The sequence below is a fragment of the Ischnura elegans genome, chromosome 5, assembly GCF_921293095.1.
Source record: "Ischnura elegans chromosome 5, ioIscEleg1.1, whole genome shotgun sequence".
NCBI lineage: Eukaryota > Metazoa > Arthropoda > Insecta > Odonata > Coenagrionidae > Ischnura > Ischnura elegans.
The window spans coordinates 63,436,728-63,459,108 of NC_060250.1; the positions used below are offsets into that span (position 1 = coordinate 63,436,728).

Genomic DNA, 22,381 nt, shown 5'->3' on the forward strand with positions numbered 1-22,381 from the left:
ACGTGGAAAGACTAAGCAAATGAGGATAGGGACAAAGAGAGATATCTCCGGAGGATGGTTAGCGAAGGCCTTAGGGACATTTGAATATATCAGATTTAAACAATAGTAATATGGAACCGCCATGACAGAGAGCCGAATCATCAATTCATGATCATCATAATTTATATTCACCAGGACACAAGATACTTTGTATTCTTTTGAGATTTATTAGCTTATTAAAAAAGGCAAACCAAATGGGCGGTCAAATGTGCATTTGCACCTAAATATATGGAATTAATTTTTAAAAATATCTTATACTTTCTCGGGCACTAAAATGCAGAACTTTTCGGATCTCTCAATAAATTATCACTTTTCCCACAAATAACTTGCGTGCTATACATCACAACCAATGCAGATATTACAGTGACTTCTTATCCATAAGGAGTATCAGGTTATTAGCCGTAGACACAATTTCATATGATTGATCATGAATTTCCAAAGCAAGAGTTCTCCATATTTCAAATGCTATTAACTACAAATTTTGAAATATTTAACTGGTTAACTACTAGTAATTTACTCCCATGCAGGTAGTTTAAATGCCTAGGTGACAAGCCTGGGAGGAATGAACTATGAGTAGATAACTCATCAATTTCTATGCTATTCTGAGCCATACTTTTCACGAGGAAACACCTCATAGTTCCGCTGCTAATTGGATGATCAAACAACTGGCAACGAAGATCATTCCATTTCATTGTCATCTAGGTCTCTTGGACTATTTCTCTTCAAAACTTTTATCCTGGTTAAGTGTATCGCATAAGTAACTTCACCGCTGTAAAATGCTTCTATTCCTTTCATTTACACACTCTACAGTTCTGAATGGCTTTTCGCCCATTCATATCTCAGCATAACTGATTCTAAACTCACTAACTAGTTATTATCCCATATTTTGAAGACAAAGCATCACAAAATCGAAATATTTTCAAGAATTAAATTATTCATACGTACATTTAGCATAGTAATATCTACTATTTCCTTATCGTTATTCAAGTTTGAATCATCTGTAGCATTGATATGACGACTTTTCCAAACTATAAATGTATATGAGTCAATTTATAATACAAAATAGCAACAATTTGATTCTTGGCACTACCAGCACATGTCTCTCTTGGCCAAATACACATGCTCATATCGTTCACATGAACACAAATTTTCTACGCTCAAACTATTTCAGCGAAGATGTTGCCATTAAAAAAAAAGCAGCCCAGCCCACGGCAAGTATCTCATACTTTTTCAAACTGATTATTTTTTACTGAAGTTTTTTTTTCAAAAACCGAGATCTAATGTCAGTAACTCCAAAGCTCACTCAACATACTGCAAGTGCACATTGACCCCAAACCACATATTTTTCAGGTGGTAGATGAAAAATAAACTCAAAAGCATCGTGACTGCAGGAAACCTGTAAAAATCGCGTGAGATAAATAACTCTCCGTTTTATTCAGTAGAAATGAAAAGCAACAATGGAAGCCACAAGCTTCCTCACGACTAAAGATCATTCAATTGAATAGACTTATCAAATTTTCCTCAATTTCATGAAAGATTTAATAACCTTGGTAAATCAAAACACGGTGGAATAAAGAGAAATAGCGGAAGATGAAAGGAATTTAAAGACAAAAATTAATTCTAGTTCCTTCAACGTGCTAAAGAAATGCTTTCCAACACATAATAATATTATAATTAATCTAACTAAGAACGCGTAGCCTTTATTGAGGCTTTCTTGACATGATTTATATTTTGAATGGGCCATTGTAACAAAAAAATTACCAAAAATAAAATAATCGCCCTGTACAAAATAAATTGAAATAAATATTTACTTAAGTTGCAAATATAATTAAATAATAACGTTACGCCAAAAGAGTGAGTAAAATCAAATCCTTTCATACATGAAGCGCACTTCAATTAAGTGAAAAAATTAAAGTAAAATGTCATTAAATCAGTCTTATTTCAGTCGTCGGTGAAAATCATACTTGAGGAATTGAGCTCTCAATGAATTGGTCTCTATAAATATTAAAATGTCAATCCATATTGACATGAAAATAGCAAAAAATATCAAAATTTCCTTTGCACATTTTAATTTCATTACTATCCATAGTTGGTACCTGAATGTGATACCGGTGTCTTAGAATCTCATACCACAAAAAGAAGGACAGCCTCACGGGGAAAAGATAGGTTCACAGCATGGGCCAACATTAGCCTAAAAATACACCATGGAGAAAGAAGTAAATAAACACCAATTGGCAATTGCTGTCTCATATTCGTAAAAAGGATGAAAAAATAAAATCCTTATCAGAAGGAATGAAATGAAGCACTTTTCGGGATTGGCTTCGGCAAATAAATGAATCTATATAATGAGACTCGATAATTTTCTTAACGTCTATTCAATCTGTATTAACAAGCAAGGAGAAATCAACCCCGACCCTAGAAGTCTTTGTTTGATAATGGAAGGAAATCAAACAACTCACATAAGAGTACATGATGAGTATCAAAAAGCACAACTTCTATTCAACTTAGATTTCAGAGTAGGAGCAATGGCTCAAACAGGAATTTAAAGATGCCGATATTGTACCCTTAACGTACAGATCTAGTTCGGAAATAAAATCATCTCGATAGCTTACACTTTTTAATTTCATGCCGGTCTAAATACTGACAGAAAAATAAGAACCAAGTAAGCAAATATACAATAAACTTTACAAGCAGTTTTTAACGAAAACTCTCTCTTAAAACTCTTAAGTTCATTGACGCAGAATTCTATATTCCAACACCCATGGTCCTGAAGCATTTTCTACGTTGCTGTCGTCAATTTTGCTGATAGAATTAAACAAGGGGATATCCCTGCCTAAGGAAAAATAAAAGATTTAACCAAAATTTCCTACATTTAAGGAAACATTCATGGATTGTTTTCATAAAGTCTTCAATATACTGAGGCCTAAAACAGGAGCAATAAAGTATAACACACTCTGTAGCATAGAGAAGAGGCTAGATAATAATTCACGATTATGGGTCAGAACGGAAAAAAACGATGCACCCATTCATAAACGCATTGAAAAATTCACTTTCGATTCCTAAAATGACGAATATATTTCACCTGTCAAAAAAAAACACAAAATTTCGCCAAACTCACCCTTAAAAAAGCCAGATAAAGAACTCTAGAGAGGAGTAACACACATGTTCACGCACGAAGGAAAGAGAAAACTTGGACGGAGAAAAATGACTGGACTCCTACCCCTTTTTTTTCTCCTTTATGGAAGAGGATATCTCCGCTCAAGTAGTAATCTCCGAAGGGGTGCACGTGGATTTCTTCCGGATACAACAACAACTCTTACATTTGTCCACCTCTTCCCACGTAACGTAAGAGAAAAAAACTTTCCCTTTCATCAACCCACCGCGATTCTTCCGAGCGATAAAAAATTGTGGCGGGTAAACGGATCACTGAAGCTGGAGGTGCGGCTCGTGCGGACGCAAGACGCTGACTGGATGCTGCGATCTCACAGCGGACTCCTTCTCAGCGGCTCTCCGCTCCCCGTCACGACCGCTTCCGACGGCACCCGATGTTGAAATGACTACACTGGCGCCCCCGAGTGGGAGAAGGAGTCCCCACGTGCTCTCCCCTCCATTCCCTTCCCCTGATCGCTCCCCTCCTTCACTTCCGGTCCAGCTCCCTCCAAGTCACCCGTCTACCCTTTCCTCTTCGCGCGAGTCCGATTCTGCAATCTCTCCACGCGTTCCTTGTTTTGCGTCAAACATATCTGCCGCTCAACACTGGGTGATCATTACCTGAGGAGGTGCCAGAAGGAGCTTAATTTATTCAGCCTTATAGGTATCTAAATTATCTCAACAGCCGATGGATATATATGCATATATTCAGATTGCTGTCTACACGCCAAGAGCACCAGAAGAATAATTATAGTCCATAGATGAGTGGAGGGACATATCTAAGAACTACTTTTGCACACAAAACGAAAATAAAATAGTTAAATTGCAAATCAACTATGGTAAATTGGGGGATATATGTGAAATAATAAGCAAAATGTTAAATAAATTGTCTCAGTTTTAGCACATGTCTTGAATTTTACTCTTTGTACTTAATTTATATTAAGTCAATCGAAGAGAGCAATTAATATTCACTGGAGAATATTTTAAAACTTCTGAATTTAACGCATGCCCACACGCTTACGAAAATAATCTGTAACGAAAATTAAGCCCTATTCCAAGCCGCTTACCGCACCTCCCATTATTTTCCTGATAATCCCGCTGTTATTACTTCCTCTAGCAAATGTCATTCTAAAATCACCCCACCTGTCACTCGGTCTTGTTTTGCGGTGGAAATATCCGACCGTGAATGAGTTAAACTGATCAAGGGAGATAATTATCGTCTTTGTTTAAGCATGAAAGAGCCTAACTTATTACCGAGCGTACGCGCTTAAAGTTAGAATTACAGAAACTATTACCATTTACAGGAGTACCTTCCACATCCATTTATATCACGTGTCAATACCATCATCACCTTGGTTCAGTATTCAATCCTGATATTTATTTGACACAGTTTTCTTCGGATCTCTCCTGTAAGATAACAAGAGCTATTTTCATTGAGAAGCTATTATATCACTAATAATTGACGAAAAATAAATCAGATACTACGAATTTTACACATAAATAAATTATATAAATGCCGTTTTAGGGATTAAATCGTAAATTTACTTGCTATAATGTTATCGCTTTATATTATATCAACTGATTATTTTGAATATTCAATGAAATTCAGAAATATTCATATTCTATGTTAAAGATAACGCGGCAATCGAGTCAAGGGACTTCGGTTTGTTAGTCTTTGCCTACCGACTCATTTTCAATTCCTATACATTCCTTCACGAGCGTTGCGAGGAGTAGTGGGATGAGGATTAATCACAAGGAGACCAAGGTGGTGCGGTTTTGTAAAGCATCACGAGCGAAGAATGTGAAACTGAAGGTAATGTTGGGTGGTGAAAATTTGAGCAGTTTGAGCAGTTCAACTATTTAGGCAGTATGTTAGAGTAAAACGGATGCAGTAACAAGGACATTAGGAAGAGAATTGCATTAGTAAAGGAGACGTTCATGAACAAGAAGGAGCTTCTGAGAGGTTCGCTATGTAAGAATGATAGAGAAAAGGTTAGTGAATAGTCTGATCTGGAGTGTAGCGCTTTATGGTGCAGAAACGTGGACACTTAGGAAGGAGGACGAGAAAAGACTGGAGGCATTGGAGATGTGGGTGTGGTGAAGAATGGAGAAGGTGAATTGGACGGAGAGGAGGAGGAACGATAAAGTGATGGACATGGTGGATGAGGAGAGGCAGCTTTTAGATGAGATACAGAGGAGACAGAAGGTTGGATGGAGCGAGTACTTAGCGGGGAGGGGATCATGAAAACTGTGTTAGAGAATAGAATCGTAGGTAAATGAGGGAGAGGAAGGAAAAGATTTGGATTTTTGGATAGAATGAAAGGAAGTAGGCTTTATTGTGAATGAAGAGGGAAGTGGTTGAAGGGGAGGGAGGATCTCAGAATTCTTCTCATATGGCCTGAATCCTTAATCGGTAGAATACTTAAGTAATAATAATACTTTCCTTCCTATAGCAATTGCCCATTCAACTACTTCTGCTCTCGCCGCCCGTTTTCAACGGCAATTGCTCCAATCGTATCTGAGTCTGAAATGGTACCATTCACCGCCCAGTGAAAAAAGCCGGTAACGAGGAGGAAAGTATCTAAAACCTCTCATCAGAAAAATACTGATAACTGAAATAACTGCATGCATGAATGGATACATTTTATGTCATTAGCATCATCGGTAAGCAATCATAATATTATATAATATATCGTTCTTATTTCTCGGCGGATTTTTCCAATACATTCATCGCGTGTTTCACAAAGAGGTAGAACCAACCACCGAGTAAACTGTGCTTATAAGTAATTGGTTTGATATACTTTCCAAATAATCCTAATTCTGCACCCTCTATGGCTGTGATTTTAAACACGAGGGATTACGTCCACCCAAATATGGAATGCAATAAAGGAGAGGTGCGTCAACATATATATCATCAGTGGTACGAAATTAAAAATAAAGCGTTTCGCAGAGCATTTCCGCAGCATGGCGAGCTATGACAGAATTATCTGTGTGGTGAACTGTAAATCATCATGCATTATCCATTACATGGCAAGAAAATAGATATTACAGTAGATTGGAAACTCCCGTAAAAATCATGAAAAATAATGACATACTCAAAGGCTGAAAAATAAGGGTAGACGTATATACAAATACTACGAGTAGAATGGAAATAATTTAGCAAAAGATAATGTTATAAGTCAAATATCGAATTGCATAGATAAATAGATAATTACCCTGATCAAACTCGCCAAACGGCACTTGCAGTTAGTAGCGGATCCAGGATAGGGGTAAGTATGGGGTAGTAAACTCCCAGAAGTATTGTGGGTCCGAGTAAAAATTACCATTCTATCTAGTGTAAATTGGATGTCCAAAGGGGGGGGGGGGGGCTTGGCCACTCCCATAGATCCGCCACTGTTTGCAGTTAAAATAGACTGGCCAAACAGAAAAAAATTCATCTTTCACCCACAGGGCATTGCACAAGCAATATCAATACTTTCCTTTGATTGATCCGTTACACATATCATCCGACTCGTAATCAAGTGCGTCTTCTATATCTTCAGTGTCACTCGGTTCCTGCTCTACCCTCGCAAGTAAATATCACTGATGCCGTTATCACCATCGTAATCAATGAAATACTGACCTAAGCGCGGACATTCGGCAGAGAAAAGCTCCAATGCAAAAGGAATCCGTGAGGAAAATGGAACTTCCGCGCTTAAAGAAAATGCGATCCTTGCCAAGAAAGACGAGCCATAAACTAACAAGGTGGAACAGGACATCAGACGAAGGCACATGAGATGAAAAATGGAGCACTTCGAGGAAAATCTCTCAACGGAACGACCATTAAATATTTGCGAAAAATAAAGATTTATACTGGGGAATAACGGGGAGAGCTCCTGTCGTGAACACCAGAAAAAAAATGCGTTACTAAAATCATTGTAAAAATTAGTGATCCTACGAAATTGTATCAATATGGTTTACAAAACTGAAAATAAAATTGAAACGGTTTTATAATTTTAAATAAAAAAGAAAACACATCAATTCAACAACCAAATTTCAATTCCAGAGCATTATTTTACAAAACAGTTACATAAATAAATAGAATGTACACAAATATATCTGCGAAAAACACATTATCCATTTTAATAACTACATATTATATTTTGATGCACAAAATTAATTGTAACAATGTGACATAGCAAACAAAAAACAGATAGTAAGATGGCCATTTCCTCGAAACAACAGCCAGCAGGCCCGAGGATGAGCCTTGAGTCGGAACTCGAAACGTCGGCAGATATGGAGTATATAACCAAGTGGGGAGCCTGAGAGAAGTGTACACATGAAATAAATCACCTCATTAAAATCTAAACAGGAGAAAGATATAACTGTACGCCGTGATATAACATTGCCGCCAACACTTACATTAATTTAGGGGGTGAGTAACCAAGGGGTAAAAATGTTTTTTTTTCTAAACAGAGTTAGGTACAGAAACTAACGGGAGAAATGAACAAAAAATTGGTGTCCAATGGAAACGAGTCAATCACTGTTCTATGGTGATACAAAGTGTAAAATCAAATTCACTTCTAAATATGTATTAGATCTAGTTTGCATTTTTTACTTAATTTCTATATCTTGCTCTGCTTAGTAAAATTGTAAACCCCTGTAAGCCTTGGTTTCTCACTTCCTCAATCAGTCATCCAAACTCAGTAGATTTAAGACGCTTATCTTATAGTGATGTCTTTTGCACAAATAAACCATTGGCGAGCGTGTTAACCAAGTGTGAAGAGTACATGGCTGCTTTTCGAGGGGTCCTGGTTTAAAAACCAAAAATCCCAAACGAAGCCTTCGGACAGGCCCGAAAAAATACCTGTAGTGCGAGGTGGCACAGAGAAAGGAACAGGCACTCCTATCCACTGTGTGAAAATCCAGCTCTTATGGCTTAGAGGTGACATCTATCCTCACATATCAAAAGCAAACTATGCGTAGATTCACTAGGCTATTAAGATTATTAATAATTACGTATTACTAACGTAAAGGTGATAAATCGATATGAGGGTATTAATGGCTTAATAGTACTGATAAGTGTACTTTGAAAAAATAGTTGAAACCAAAAATACCCCCTCCAAAAGTTATTTATCTTATCTGAAATAGAGATATTATCATGAAAGACATCCGCCCCTTTAAAATTCACTTGAATATAAATCTCGCTTCTAAATTTTATAGGAGTTCATTGAGGGAAATGACTATCGTGTAATTTTGGTATGTAATCAGGATATGAATTCATTTCCGCAGCAGAAGGCCTGTACTTATAATTAAAAGGTTTTATTACATCTACAAAAAAGTAGGAGGAAATTAATTTTGAACCATCGTTGAATACCGATGAGGTGCCGTATCTAACAGGGAAATCGCTGACGTAGAAAATTCAATGTACTCCGAGTGACACTATGTGATGATGTGGAGCGAGGCAACATTTGACGTTAAGTAAATGGAATGCTGGGTAAATTCATAACTCCAGAATATTTTTAACCAATTTAAACCACTTTGACCAAAATTTGGTACTCTGGTAAGCAAATCTTAATAAGTCTCACGTTCTTTCAAAGCTTATATGATCTATTCTCGTGGGCAAATTTTTCACTCTTGAATACTCCAGTTCGTGGGTCTCAAAATTTATATAAAACATAACTGCAAAATATGTCATGATTTACTTCTTATATAAGAACTGTCGTTAACTAAGGTACTTAAATAACAAAATAACTATTGGTTAATCAGGCCACGTGATACTGCTTTGTGAGTCATGGGTCACTGACCTCTGTAGTAGATCATAAAAATAATGGGTACTCTTTTCACGGTAGGGTCATGACTTCAGTTTCTGCACCTAATAAATCTCGGATGTACATTACCTTTGGAAGAAATAGTAGCCGGGTGTGAAACCCAAGTCCAGTGAGACAATAAAGGCTGCAGAGAAATGAACAAAATGAACAAAAAATGTACCCCGTTGTAACACAGGAGCCAGCCGCGATTTGCTTGGCCAAAACTTAAAAAAAATCGCCTCCAGAAAGCACAATAGAAGCTTTTTTACACGAGAAAAACGAACTGTCTTGGAAAAAAGTTAACACCTTATTTTCCTCGACCGTAGACTCGCAGCCTTTCATTCAACCCCTCAGCATCCAAAGCACTCATTTTATATGAGACACTTGGGCCAAAATATAGTATTCCCAACAGTGGACTTTTACAAGTTAGCATTCTCCTTCCATTTATTTCTATTCAAAAGTATCTTTTCCTATTTAAGTATAATCTATTGAAATTTTAAACTCGGAGCCCGCAGCTAGCAAAAAAAATCGAATTTTCGACTAACGTATTTCATTTAATAACAAGTCTCTGAGCTGAATCTCGTATTCATTCAATTTATAAAAACCTGCTCTTTTACCGGGCTATGACCTCGCAAATTTCACATTAAGGCAGTGAAACAAAATAATTAGAGCCAACTTTTAGCAGCACCGCCAGGAATGTTATTAAAATGAAGATTATGTAAGCATTAAAAGGATAGAATTTTTTTAATGTGCCTGCTCTAGAGAAAAACGCAGATGAATTGATTCATTATTTCAGAAAAAAATAGATATTCCCTTCCACCTAATCACGAAACGTTAAGTGTACGTCCTTTTAATATTCACCCACAGCTGAAACATGTACAAGGGCATAAAGCTCCCATAATCAATGTCGAAAAATATCCCGGTATACCTTAGTCATACGGAATATTTCATTCAGATGCATAGACTTTTTTATTTAAAGAGCTTTACAAGATTTTAATTTCATTAATTTGTAATTTAATTGTAAGAATCTTTGCGGATGACGTTTTGGCGTTATTTAAATATAACAATATCAATATAGGAAAATTATTCTCCAGATAGTATAATCCTCAAATATTCCGCATAAAACTTTCCGCCTCTTCCGCCTCGAGTTATTCCGCCTCTTTTCCGCTACTTATTCCCGCTTCTCCTTTATACTCTTCTTCACCCCCACTCCCGGGCCTTCCCGGTTTCTGTGGTTCTTCCCACGCGTCGCTATTCTACAGTTATGCATAAAGTCCTCCTTCCACCATGGGTTTCCCGTATTTCTATAGTTGTACCTTTTCTCACTGTCTCCACTCTATACACCTATTTCCCACCTCTTCTTCAAGCACGTGAAATCCTCTTCCACCCCTTTGTCATAGGTATAAAGGTGAATTTCACATGCAATACTATGTCTTTTACCAGAGGACGGCTCTGTGAGCCGTACGCATTAAAATATGTTGGAAAACTGCTACCACATTTTATTTAAATATGTCTAACTTCCACTGTATAACGCCAAAATCTGTTCAAATTATATATAACACTGTCTATGGGGAAATATTCACTTTTTTATAGACTTTATGACTCCACTCGCCAAAAATGTCCACTGAACGAATGAATGAATCGAGGAGTATGAAATAAGTAAAAAGTATGTTACTAGTCTAATTGAGCCCTCCACTTTCTGTCCTATATCTAATATTTAGTGAATAGGCTTTGCCTAGTTGTTCATATCAAATGGTTATCATAGCATACGTAAGGGTAAAAATTACACTGCCGAGACTCTCCGTCTCAAATTAAGCACGTAAATATATTGTTAAAAAAAATCAGCCACTCACTCATATCCCTCAAACTCTGCAATAATTGTTCTGCCGAGCTTTTTATGGTCAGGATGCTTAAAATAGAACTTACTAAAATTAGAATAAAATGAACACTCAATAATATTTCCACATGGAATGATCCATTCATGTTTCTTACAAGTAGTCTAGAAACATCAATGGAGGTACAAGGACATTTTAATGCAAATATATGATAATATTTTTTCAGATTTCAAGCAAAAACTTTACTTTTTAAACCCAGCCGCCGAAATAGCAACGCGTAGGATTATTTATACTCTTTACTTTTTTACAAGAATATTCTTAAATTAATAACCTGAATAGTAGGCATTGCCTGAATATTTTTTTTTTTGTAGTCAGCCAATTGAATCTTTCGTAAAAAGAATAAATAAATGAAAACAAAATACCTGAAGACTGACTTGGAGTTTTAAACCAATACGAATCCTTTGGCGCTTACGGTTAAATTAAAAAATATTGCCGATCCCTCTCAGATCATTTACACACTCGCATTCGCATCTCATCAGTACCGACGAAAATGTATTCAAGAAACACGGATCTATTTTTTCCATCCCTATTTAGTTTTTAGAAGATATTTTCGTCTGCGTGTGTATATTCAATCCCATTTATCTCGCATTAAATTGAAAATTCTGTTTATCGATTTCACAGATCTCAACTGATTCACTGAACTGACGCATTCCCCCGACAAATTCCTCCACCCAACCCACATCTCCTTATGATTTCGCCTGACTTGTCCACGTGCCAGTCTTCCCGATGATTTTAACGCCTCAAATGTTTGCGAAACCAGTATGAGCGTACTAGGCGAGAGAGAGGCGAATTTCATTTTTTTCTGCGACATCAAGGTCGAATTATTCGTCACATCTGAGGATACATCTTTTTTTGGGCCACCCCAAAAATGGTGGATGGGGGAAATTCTTGTGCTCGGGAGGTGTGGGTGGGGACAATTTTCAAATTCGCATAGCAACCTCTTTTAACTTTCATTGACTTGTAAGAAATATGAGTGTATGACTCCATGTGGAAAAATAATTGAGTAAAGGTATAATATTATAGTTAGTGAAGTTCTTTCTTTTTGGACAATTGACTATTGAAAGCTTGACAGAACAATTATTGCAGTGAGTATATGGATATTAAATGAATGACATATATGATGTATATGTATTGGATATGAATGAATGATTTTTTTTTATCATAATTTTATATCATGCGTTGAGACAGAAATTCTCGACAGTATAGTTTTCACTTTTACGTCTTCTGTGATGACTAAGTGCTAAAAATAACTAGGCAAAAGCAATTCATTAACTTGTTGCACCTCCAGGTCATAAAATACGAAAAAAATTCCTAAGCTTTCGGCGGGAGGAGTCTTCTTTTAAAATTGAGCACAGCGATCAAAAGCAGAGTTGATCTAGTTTTGAAAATTTAGCAGTGTTAATTAAAAACTGAGTCACAAACTCTCATACCTGGGGGAGCAATAATTCCAAAGTCTCACCCGTTGTTGCGCCACTACCTTCTTTGCCACTATTGTCTTCCACAGGGAACTCAATAACAGGTAAGAGGCGATGTTGTACCCGTTATCATGTTAGGGTTAAAGGCAATTTATTGATGCCGCATCCCAGAGTAGTGGAAATGACGAGCGTGGGAGAAAGACATCCATTCTTTGTGGTCCGAAACTTTCGAGCATCAAAGAAGAAAGATTCGAGATAATCTTTGTAAAAAAACGCAAAAATGTGCGGACACAAACTCTAATCCTGAATCTGCACAGTTGCAGAGCACTGAGGAATCCCAAAATTTTCCCGCTCAGGTCACCAGTATTCCTGGCTGAGCGCTGCTAACCAACAGGCTTAGGAAAAACCCTGACTCACACAACTAATGAATGCAGCTGATAGAATGGAATGACTAAGTGGTCAAAATACTCATTTGCACACAAACATTTCACTGACTGATCAAATTCTCTTTTCTAGCGGTTCTAACTAGCTTCATCGTTGCACATTAATCCCGGCATAAAAAAACCTGCATTGGCCTTCCTTACATTATTTTAAGGGAATGGAGTTACCATTAAATTCGAAAATTTCAAATGACAAATTCCATGAAATTATCCAAATGACTGGGGTTGCGAACTCAGTTCAATATCAAAAGTCGCTCACCCGTGTTTAAGCGCTTATTTCATCAGTTAGAGGAAATGAGGTTGACGCAATGAATCCCTCTGGACCGTCTTTACTGCGGATTCGGAAGGATCCACTTTAAGAGTGAATAGTCCCCATTCTTCGCAAACGGGAAGGAACCACTCAGCATGGCTATAGGTTCCCACCGTACGCTGCGCAAAAGAGCCTCTCAGATTTCCCACCGTCACCAGCAAGGGCGCTACAGTTCTTCCTGATTCCTTCCGTCCTTTTTTACACCACTACGCATCGTATAAAAATAAGGTTAAACAATAGGGTGGTTTCCTATTTTTTAATTGCCTAAATCGAAAGATTAGTCTTCTCCTGAAGTACGTATTTCACGCTTTTAGATTTTAAAATGACGATATATCTCTTTTTTGCGATTTAATGAAAAGTGAAAAGCTTTAAGCGCGCGAAAACGCGACGGTTAAGTATGAATGCAGGGAGAAGCCCGTGTGACGTCTAGCTGCTGCTGTGTGAGGCCACCTGGGTGCGAGGCTATGAACGCCGCCACGATGCAGGCTGCTTGCTGCCGAGGATCGCGGTAGCGTAGAGTACCCTGATAGCAGGTAGCGCTTGGCTTAAATAAGGATTATATACACCCTATTAAACGAAGGAGACTTTCCGACTATAGGTAATTTTAATAGTGATTATTAAGAGATGTTTCCCTGAGCTATGTGCCTCATGCATGCATTGGTAATCTCAGACGATGTAAAACTCCTACCTACTCGTATAGCATCCAGGTCCCTGTGACGTCACGTGGAGTGGCAACACCCGCATTCCATGCCTTTCGTTATCTTTGATGAAGGAAACTACCCTATTCTGTGAACCTTTCCTAGAACTCATCAAAAGAGGCAAGATATTCAATCGTCTCATTGGCAAAATAGGACGATTTTTCTCGCTTGCTGTGTCGTATTTGTCTTTTCTGGTTGCCTATAACCCAATTTAATCTTACGTTATGTTTTTGAAATTTTCTGAGTACATAGTGAGTGTATACAATAATACGTTGAGTTTGAGTGAAAGGCACTTTATAGCAAACAAACTCTCTGTATTACTTGATACTCTGCTGTATACTACATTAGAGAGGCAACGTTTTAAAAAAGGGGATTAGAGAAACGTTAAGTAAATTCTACTTAATACAAACTAAAAATTTCGAGATGAAAGCATAAATAATGAGCGAGTTGTCAGTCACTGGAAAAGAACGATCACACGGGATATTTATGTCTTCCTAATTCAAAGGAACGGAACAGATACATGAAAATTTAATGTAAATCTTGAATGAAATGCAAAAAAAGGATATTAAAAAACACGAGCCAGCAAAAAAATAAATAAAATTGCAGAACATCATGAGGTAGAATGACAGCATGATACATCTTTAAAATCTGGTCTATGAAGGCTTTAAAGTCTGGAGAAAAAAAAATTAATACAGCATAAAAAGGTACGTTAAAAAGGAAAGCCTATCACTTAAACCCAAAATAACTTTATTTATATTATTCCACCATTCATTCTAAATTAGGATTAACTGAATGCAGCGTAGTATCGAGCGGAGGAATTAAAATAAGGTACGCAATACCTCGGCATAGCGTCCCATTAGACGGACGCCGTACTGCTTCAACTTTTACTAACCTTCAAAGCACAAAGAAAGGAACGGAACAGTCTACCCAAGGATATTCTGGCACCAAGCGAGGCATAACTCAGATCGCTATCAACGAAAGCCGATGATTAACACCGAAAGAAAATTCTATCTAAATGCTAGAAATCTCAATTGCAATGGTGGAAAAAAATGATAGATCTGGTCATGTCATCAAGCAAAACTCACATCAAATTATCGTGCAGTAAAAAAGGCGAATGAACTCAGTCCTGAGGAAGCAATCAATCCGCGTAGGAACGTCTACGGGAAAAATGAAAACTGAGAGCCATAGTAGGTACTACCAGAAAAGATAAGTATGCACATTAGGGTGGGCCGAAAAAAGGTTTTTTTTCCTGATCAAATTTGCTCTATGCGGGAAAGTTGCGAAATGATATAAGGATCTCGCACACAAATTTTTTTTCAAATCGGATAATATTAACCACTGCCGCCCGAGCTCTAAAGTTTAAAATTTTGCGAAAAATCAGGCTGATTTCAGAATCAAACGGCTATTAAGACAAATTTTATGAAAATATGGGATAATGGGTAATATCAAAGAGTGGATACATGTTTATAGTTTATGAAAATGAAATTTGAAGTTTTTTTGACAAAATCTATGGTTAAAAAAATGTCTATGAATTAACAACAAAAGTAGACTAGTTTCGTAAAGAAACTACCCAGAACTCACCACGAGGAAGAGGCTACCATCGAATTCCACCCGTGTCCCCCCCCCCCCCCCCCCCAGCCAACCTTCCGGAGGACACGATTGTGAACTACATCAATTACTCTGACAAAATTATTTTGTGATTGTTTTTCAAATTTCGGCTGAATTTCTCCGTCTTTTATGCACGATAATGCCCATCCATGCCTGCGTTCTATACTGCACACGGATTTTGATGCTAACATTATCATTTGTACCATCCTTTCAACTGCTTGTGTATGGAAGGGAAAAGGTACGTACTTCTAATACAGATCTTTCCTTAACAAGGTCTTCCAAGTTTTTGTTTGTCATCCCAGCTGCTATTGGTGGTTGATTTACCTCATTTGATTCCCAGTCAACCAATTCAATATAATTTTGAGCATCGAAGTTTAGAAAGATTTTGTGCTTTCCCGGCGAATGGACTGAGTGAAGAGTTCTCGGGATCGCCACCGGGTCGGGAACTCCATATCTGCCAACGTTTCGATGCCCGACTCGGTCATCGTCCTCAGGGCTGTGAAGTGTTCATTCACAGCATTCACACTCCATCGAAGGTTAGCTTTGGAAAAGTCAAATTTCCTCAATTCCTCCTGCTGAGTTTCTCTCGATTCCAATGTATTTTAGATGGCCATTGCACGAATTTGTCTGCTTTCATCGGCTAACATTGCAAGCAGAATATTCTCTGGGTGAGCAAATTTACATTTCCCTGAATCATAGAGTAGCGGCGTAATTTGATGTCTCCATCTATACATCTCTATCTATATTTCATAAGAAGAATCATTTTCATATTATGCTTCGGGCCTTCTGTTCAATATTGTCTCAATTTTATTGAAAACCGCATTGGAGCGTAAACTTCGATAACAAATTTTGCCAGGGTCATCAGTTCTTTTGACGGTGATGAACGATAGTTCATTGCAATGAAGCAGGCAAACAAACCAATGCAAAGGTCTTCTTAGGGCCATTTCCATTCTCTTGATTACTCCGGCATGGCTTCCGGTGTTAACCTCAGTTCCATCGCACACAATTGTTTGGAGTCCATCGGTAATGATCATTTCCTCCCCTAGAAAATTCGTGATGGAGAGATTCGTGATTAGAGGCCAATAGCTTTGCCGACACATGGGGTGACATTCATAAGTATCGTGAACCGGGCTCTTGAACGAGAGTTACTTGTTGAGTTGCTTCAGATCAATGAAAGCATTCTTGTTGACAGATCGAAGAATATTGCGATTATTTCCATGATATTGAATAATTCGTCAAACAATTTGCCTATATCCAACAACTGGGATAGAGGATCTATGCCAAATGCCTTCAATGGCATAAGCCACTGTCTCCGCGATTCCCGGCAGAGAAATAATGGTAATTTAACTTTATTCTTCTTCTTCTTCAATGTCCTGAGAGTACAAAAACATTTTCATCATATCTTCATAAGTGGGCAAATCATTACCCATGAAATTTTCGGGTGCAACAAATATCACGCACTCCACTCCACACCTGGTACGCTTTTCCTGTATTTCAACCATTGCGTCAATCCTTCCGTAACCTTTTGGAAGGTTGGTTGGGGGGATACGGGTGGAACTCGATGGTAGCCTCTTCCTTGTGGTGAGTTCTGGGTAGTTTCTTTACGAAACTAGCAGAGAGCTACTTAGTGAAATGCTTGGTGTTCAGGTTCTGTTTTTTCTCAGCCTTGGCTTAATTTCTTGTTGAAAATAGCTCCACAGGTACGTTATTCGTCATTATGATTGATGTTAAGTTCAAATAATTTACCTTATTAATACTTTTTGTGGGATTATTTACTACCATATGATGACTTATTTGATAAGAAATGAAATTCAATCGAAATAAATACTATTTTACCTGCAATTTAGCCCCCAAAATGGAGTTTTAGAAATGTAGGCAAAAATGAGTTGTGTTGTGCGGGTGGTCTATACTATACTTTTGTTGTTAATTCATAGACATTTTTTTAACCATAGATTTTGTCAAAAAAACTTCAAATTTCATTTTCATAAACTATAAACATGTATCCACTCTTTGATATTACCCATTATCCCATATTTTCATAAAATTCGTCTTAATAGCCGTTTGATTCTGAAATCAGCCTGATTTTTCGCAAAATTTTAAACTTTAGAGCTCGGGCGGCAGTGGTTAATATTATCCGATTTGAAAAAAAATTTGTGTGCGAGATCCTTATATCATTTCGCAACTTTCCCGCACAGGGCAAATTTGATCAGGAAAAAAAACCTTTTTTCGGCCCACCCTAATGCACATATCAGCTGCGATAGTCTTGCATTTTTTAACCATTTATTTGTTTAGCCATCATTTTCGCCTTTACTTTGGTAGTCGAGCTTTATCTCTCCGAAATATTTACTTTTTAATTCATTAATAACACAACTTCTGCAATGTTAGAGATGCTTCCATTGCAGAAATTTCTGCATGTTAGAGATACATTGCTTTATCTTTTTCATTGCATACATTTTCCTATATCTCATTAATTTTTAGATAATTATCGACAATAGCCTCACACCTTCTGGATTCTGAAAAGAATCATTTCTTCTACTGCTTTTCCTAATACATGCCCATTTTTTCTGTTGCAACATTTATCAACTTCATCGAATAAATTCTCTTGCAGTAGCTCATTGCCTGGGCATTCTGTCTTTCCTTACCTGACACATTTATCGTCAAAACGATTTTTCTGTGGAGGAAAATTCCCCATGAATCTTGATAAAAGTCTCTCTTTCTTCCATGCGCGTGTTCCCTGCAGTCTGTAGATTTTGTTTTGTTTTTTCGTTTACATGCGCCGTTCAAAAATGATTTCTCCTCAGCTTCCTCGATTACAGGTGACCTTCATATCCAGAGAAAGAGGTATTCTTCTCCGAATGGATAAAGACGGAGTCTCACTTCCTGTTCAGTACTTCAGAAAGCTCATGGGTTGCGTACTCTGCGATGATTTCCTCGTCCTCGCCGGCCGTCACCTCGTCCGGTATAGTCCACAAATTTCCAAAGAGATGAACGACGCCTCGGTATCATAACTCGCTAAAGCACTCGACCGGAAAACGGGGGATCCCAGTTCGCATCCTGATCAATGCGAATCCTTTTTTCTCTGCGGAATTTTACCATAAAAATCTATTGCTCTAAAAATCGATTTTGACCGACATTTTTCTATCACTAGACGGACTGCAAAATGCGGGTGAAGGCGGGACGATGGGAGGCTACCTCCGAAGTGGATCGCGTCCAAGTTCACCGCGTCTCGCGGTCCAAGTTCACCGCCAAATCACAGCCTCACAATTTACCGCCAACAACCTCGCCCACATCTATCTATAGCTATAAAAATGGATGGTCCATTCTTGAGTTGAGTGGTATCAATATTTCCTTGGCAGTTTCTATGTCTTTTTCGCTAAATCGAGCGCGGAGGACGAATTATGACGCTGTAGCCATTTATTCCATTAGAGCGAGTGGTTATCGGGGAAGGGATGTTTAAAGCGGTGCTAGAGGGTATGAGTAGGGAATGTTGGGTTAACGAGGGGGAGCAAGGAAGAGAATAGGATAATTATATAGAGTAATAGAGAAGCGGTGACACACTCGGTAAGATCACGTGACGGGATCAACTTATGTATATAAAGGCTGAGGCCGTCGATTATTAGTCAGGAAGAGCTGAAGAATTAGGCTTATGAAAAAAGGAAGACCTCACTTTATTTGTCTAACTCTATCATAATCCACATGTTAAAAAAATGTTAATTGAACCTATTATAAAACCGTTACGTCTCTTGAATTTTAGTAGACACAATTATACGATGGGCATGTTGAAAATAATCCGAAAGCAATCCGTAGAGAATGTTTCAACGTCGACTTACAACCTCATCGATTCTTGATATCACCTGACTAGCAGTCATGGGAGAAAAACCTTTTGAATGATATAAACTAAGTTTCTGTTTGCCTTCATCAACATTTGTTGAATTATTGAACATTCGTTTATCACATTGACAGGAAAAAAATCTCTAAATAAACATTAATTTGCTGGAACACCCGCAGAGACTATTCATGACGGCACGGTTGCTTTACTGCCTTTGGCGTCCGGTTTTTATCGTAGGTACGCCGTTGTCGCAGGTAAAACGGATCTAATACGCTCCTCCAAGGCTCCTTACTTCTATAGGGTGTGTTTCTGATAAAATCCAGTGAATATATAGACCACAACCATGGGAATTTTCCTAATGGGATATTTTAGACACAAAGATTTGAGACTTTTCTAGTTGCTAATAAGATGAAATTCACCTCGGGTTTTCGAGCGGGAGAATCGCTCTAATTTCAACGCTTCGGCAGCATACTTACGTGCAGCCTTCAGGAGTGGAAAGAACTTGATAGAAGCTGGACAATGTCCAGTGGACATTGTCCAGCTTCTATTGTCCATTATCTATCCATTCACCCACTTGACCGCCCAAGAAGATTTTTACACAGTTTCTACCCGTTTCACATGGCTCCATTGACGTTGACATCAAGATGCGACAACTGTGGCTAATTATTTGATGTAAAGGTACAAAATTGTCTCTTGAAAAACAAATATTGGCTTTGCTATGTCGACAGTGTCTCTTACTAATGACGCTGACCTGGTTAATCCGTTCATACTCCCCAAGTTGCTATCCTAGAGCACATTCTACCTGCTGGTTACATGGTTTAACGTCCATCTACGGTTTGACACCGCGAGGCAAGAACTTCAGGTTCCATCAACAATTTATGATTGAGCGATAGTAAAATCTTTGAATTAAGCGCTTTCTACGGCTCATTTCATGTTTCTCCATTCTTCACAAAATTTTGGCACTCACATGTTTTCAATGTCGCCCTCAGCCTTCGGATACGCTCAGCCATATTGGTGCTTCTTCACTTGAACATCTTTGGTCAAAAACATTTCAATCAAGTCTTAGCCAAAGACGTTTTGATTTAATACTACCTTAAACCGGTGAATATTATTGTTTGCACTTTAAAGGTAGTAGCTCTCTACGCTTTTATATTTTCATTTATTCTAAAAAAAACAAGCATACCAATTTAATATAACAAACTGTAGGTACTTTGTGATGGCAGGTTAAATAAAATCATTAAAAAAACTTTGTTTAATATCGTTGTAATTTTCGTTATCTTGGACATTATTTTATAAATTTAAGAAAAAACTAATGAAAATCTCACCCATAATTATCTAGATGCGATATAAATTAATCACGTTTTCCATTAAGTAAACGTCCTAGCATTCATTTAATTATGTGGGATATTAAAAAATAATGTTTTTCTTTTCAATAGTCGCACTTCGATTTACTCTCCTTATGTTAACAACACCTTTTCAAACACCGAGTATGTCTGCTAACTCAAACGAGGTCAGTAAATTTTTCCTTTCCTGCTGCGACACAGGGATATAGCACATGAGAGAAGAACACCTCCGGCACCATTTTTTTTCCTTACGTCAATGTCGATGGGATGTCAGATTAACTCCGTAAATGGAAACATCTCACCTTTAGGTGACCTCTAAAACCAATCAGTGCCGCTGTTTCGAGGTACGGGCAACAGTCAACTTTGACTTCAAATTTTTTTCCATCTGGAGTTGACATTTATGCCCGTCGATATTTTTTTCCTTTATTTTTTCAGAACCACCGATAGCGTGTGCTTCCAATTTTCCTGGATGCTCCTCGCATGTGCGATTCATTAAATCCATATTTTCCGTGAGCATCACGATTGGTAATTAGCAAGCTAATTAGAACACTGAGTAATAGTAGTTAACGTGGCAGCAAAACTGCGATCTGTGATGGTCCTTTATATTTGACGATTGTTATAATTAATTTCGCAATGCTACGCAGAGAATATTGGATCAATATAACTTCTAGCATGAACTTCCAGGAATAAACTATTTCCTTGATTCGCGATTTGAACGGAAAATTCACATAATCTGCGCAAAGCATGGCCAACAGGTGTAATGAGGAAATTTTAATAAAGCGTTTTCTATTATGAGTTCGCGTTAAGGAAATGCATTCGTGGCAGTTTTATATTCCTAACACAATGAATTAAGAACTTGCGAGTTAGCACAAGGATGATCGATTTGCAATCGCCTCCTAAGAATTTCTTTACGGATAATTATTCAAACACATGCGTAATACAACACTTTTCATATATTCCACAGTGCCACAGCGATCTTCTTAATTCCTTTTGCGAAAATAGACTTAACTGAGGGATTCAAAATGAGCAGACCTTGTAGATAAAACTATTAACCCTCAAGCGAGCGTACTGGCGTATAACCCACGCCAATCTTTGAAAACCAAAGATTTCAACAATGAACGTACATTCTAGTCTTGAATGGTCTCGTGTGTTCTTACAATGTACTTTGACAGTCCATAGTGCGAGTTTTCAATGCTCGGAAGTATTGTAGCTAATTTATTTTTAGTTCGGAAAGAGGAACCGACACCCGTGGCGTACAAGGTACGCCGCGCGACTGGCCGTGTACCTCGTGCTTCGCTTTTCTTTAATGGGCTCGAGTATTCTTACAATGTCATTTTGACAGTCTGTAGCGTGAGTTTTGAAAGCACAAAGTAAAGTAGAAATTTTTTTATCTGTATCACCTATAAAAGTACCAGCTTGAATTAATTTTTACAAATATAGATACTTTTTAGCCAAAATCGATATTTATCATGTAAAAGCATGTATCGTGGACAAAGTACGCTACGTGCCAGGTCGTGTGAGAATATCAGGCGCGCCCGCTCGAGGGTTAAATTACAGTTGAAACGAGTGGTAAATATTTACAAGTTAAAATGCAAAAATTCAAATTTAGACCAAGAAGGTAATAGCTCGAGGCCGAAGCTAACAATTTGTGCTTTTAATACATGATACTTTTTAATCGTTCATGTTGCGATGGCATAAATAATGCAAAATTAGCTTTCAGAGATTTCAAGAGTTCCTATTACTTTCATTAAATGTTTTACAACCACTAGACATACTTGACGGCCGGATATTAATAGAATAAAACAACTCTTAGAAGGAATCGTATGCTTGTGGTGGCTAGAGTGCTGGATTCCCACCGCGTGTCC

At 37.7% G+C, this 22,381-nt stretch overlaps 1 protein-coding gene across 2 annotated transcripts in view; it reads right to left on the reverse strand.

The window, feature by feature from the left end:
- LOC124158978 (diuretic hormone receptor-like) overlaps window positions 1-3,570 on the reverse strand; it is a 326,846-nt gene extending 323,276 nt beyond the window's left edge. For both annotated transcript variants that reach the window (XR_006864891.1, XM_046534428.1), the window contains exon 1: window positions 3,260-3,570. The gene's annotated coding sequence lies outside the window, so the exon portion shown is untranslated. The remainder of the gene's footprint in view (window positions 1-3,259) is intronic.
- Between the last annotated feature and the right edge of the window lie 18,811 nt (window positions 3,571-22,381).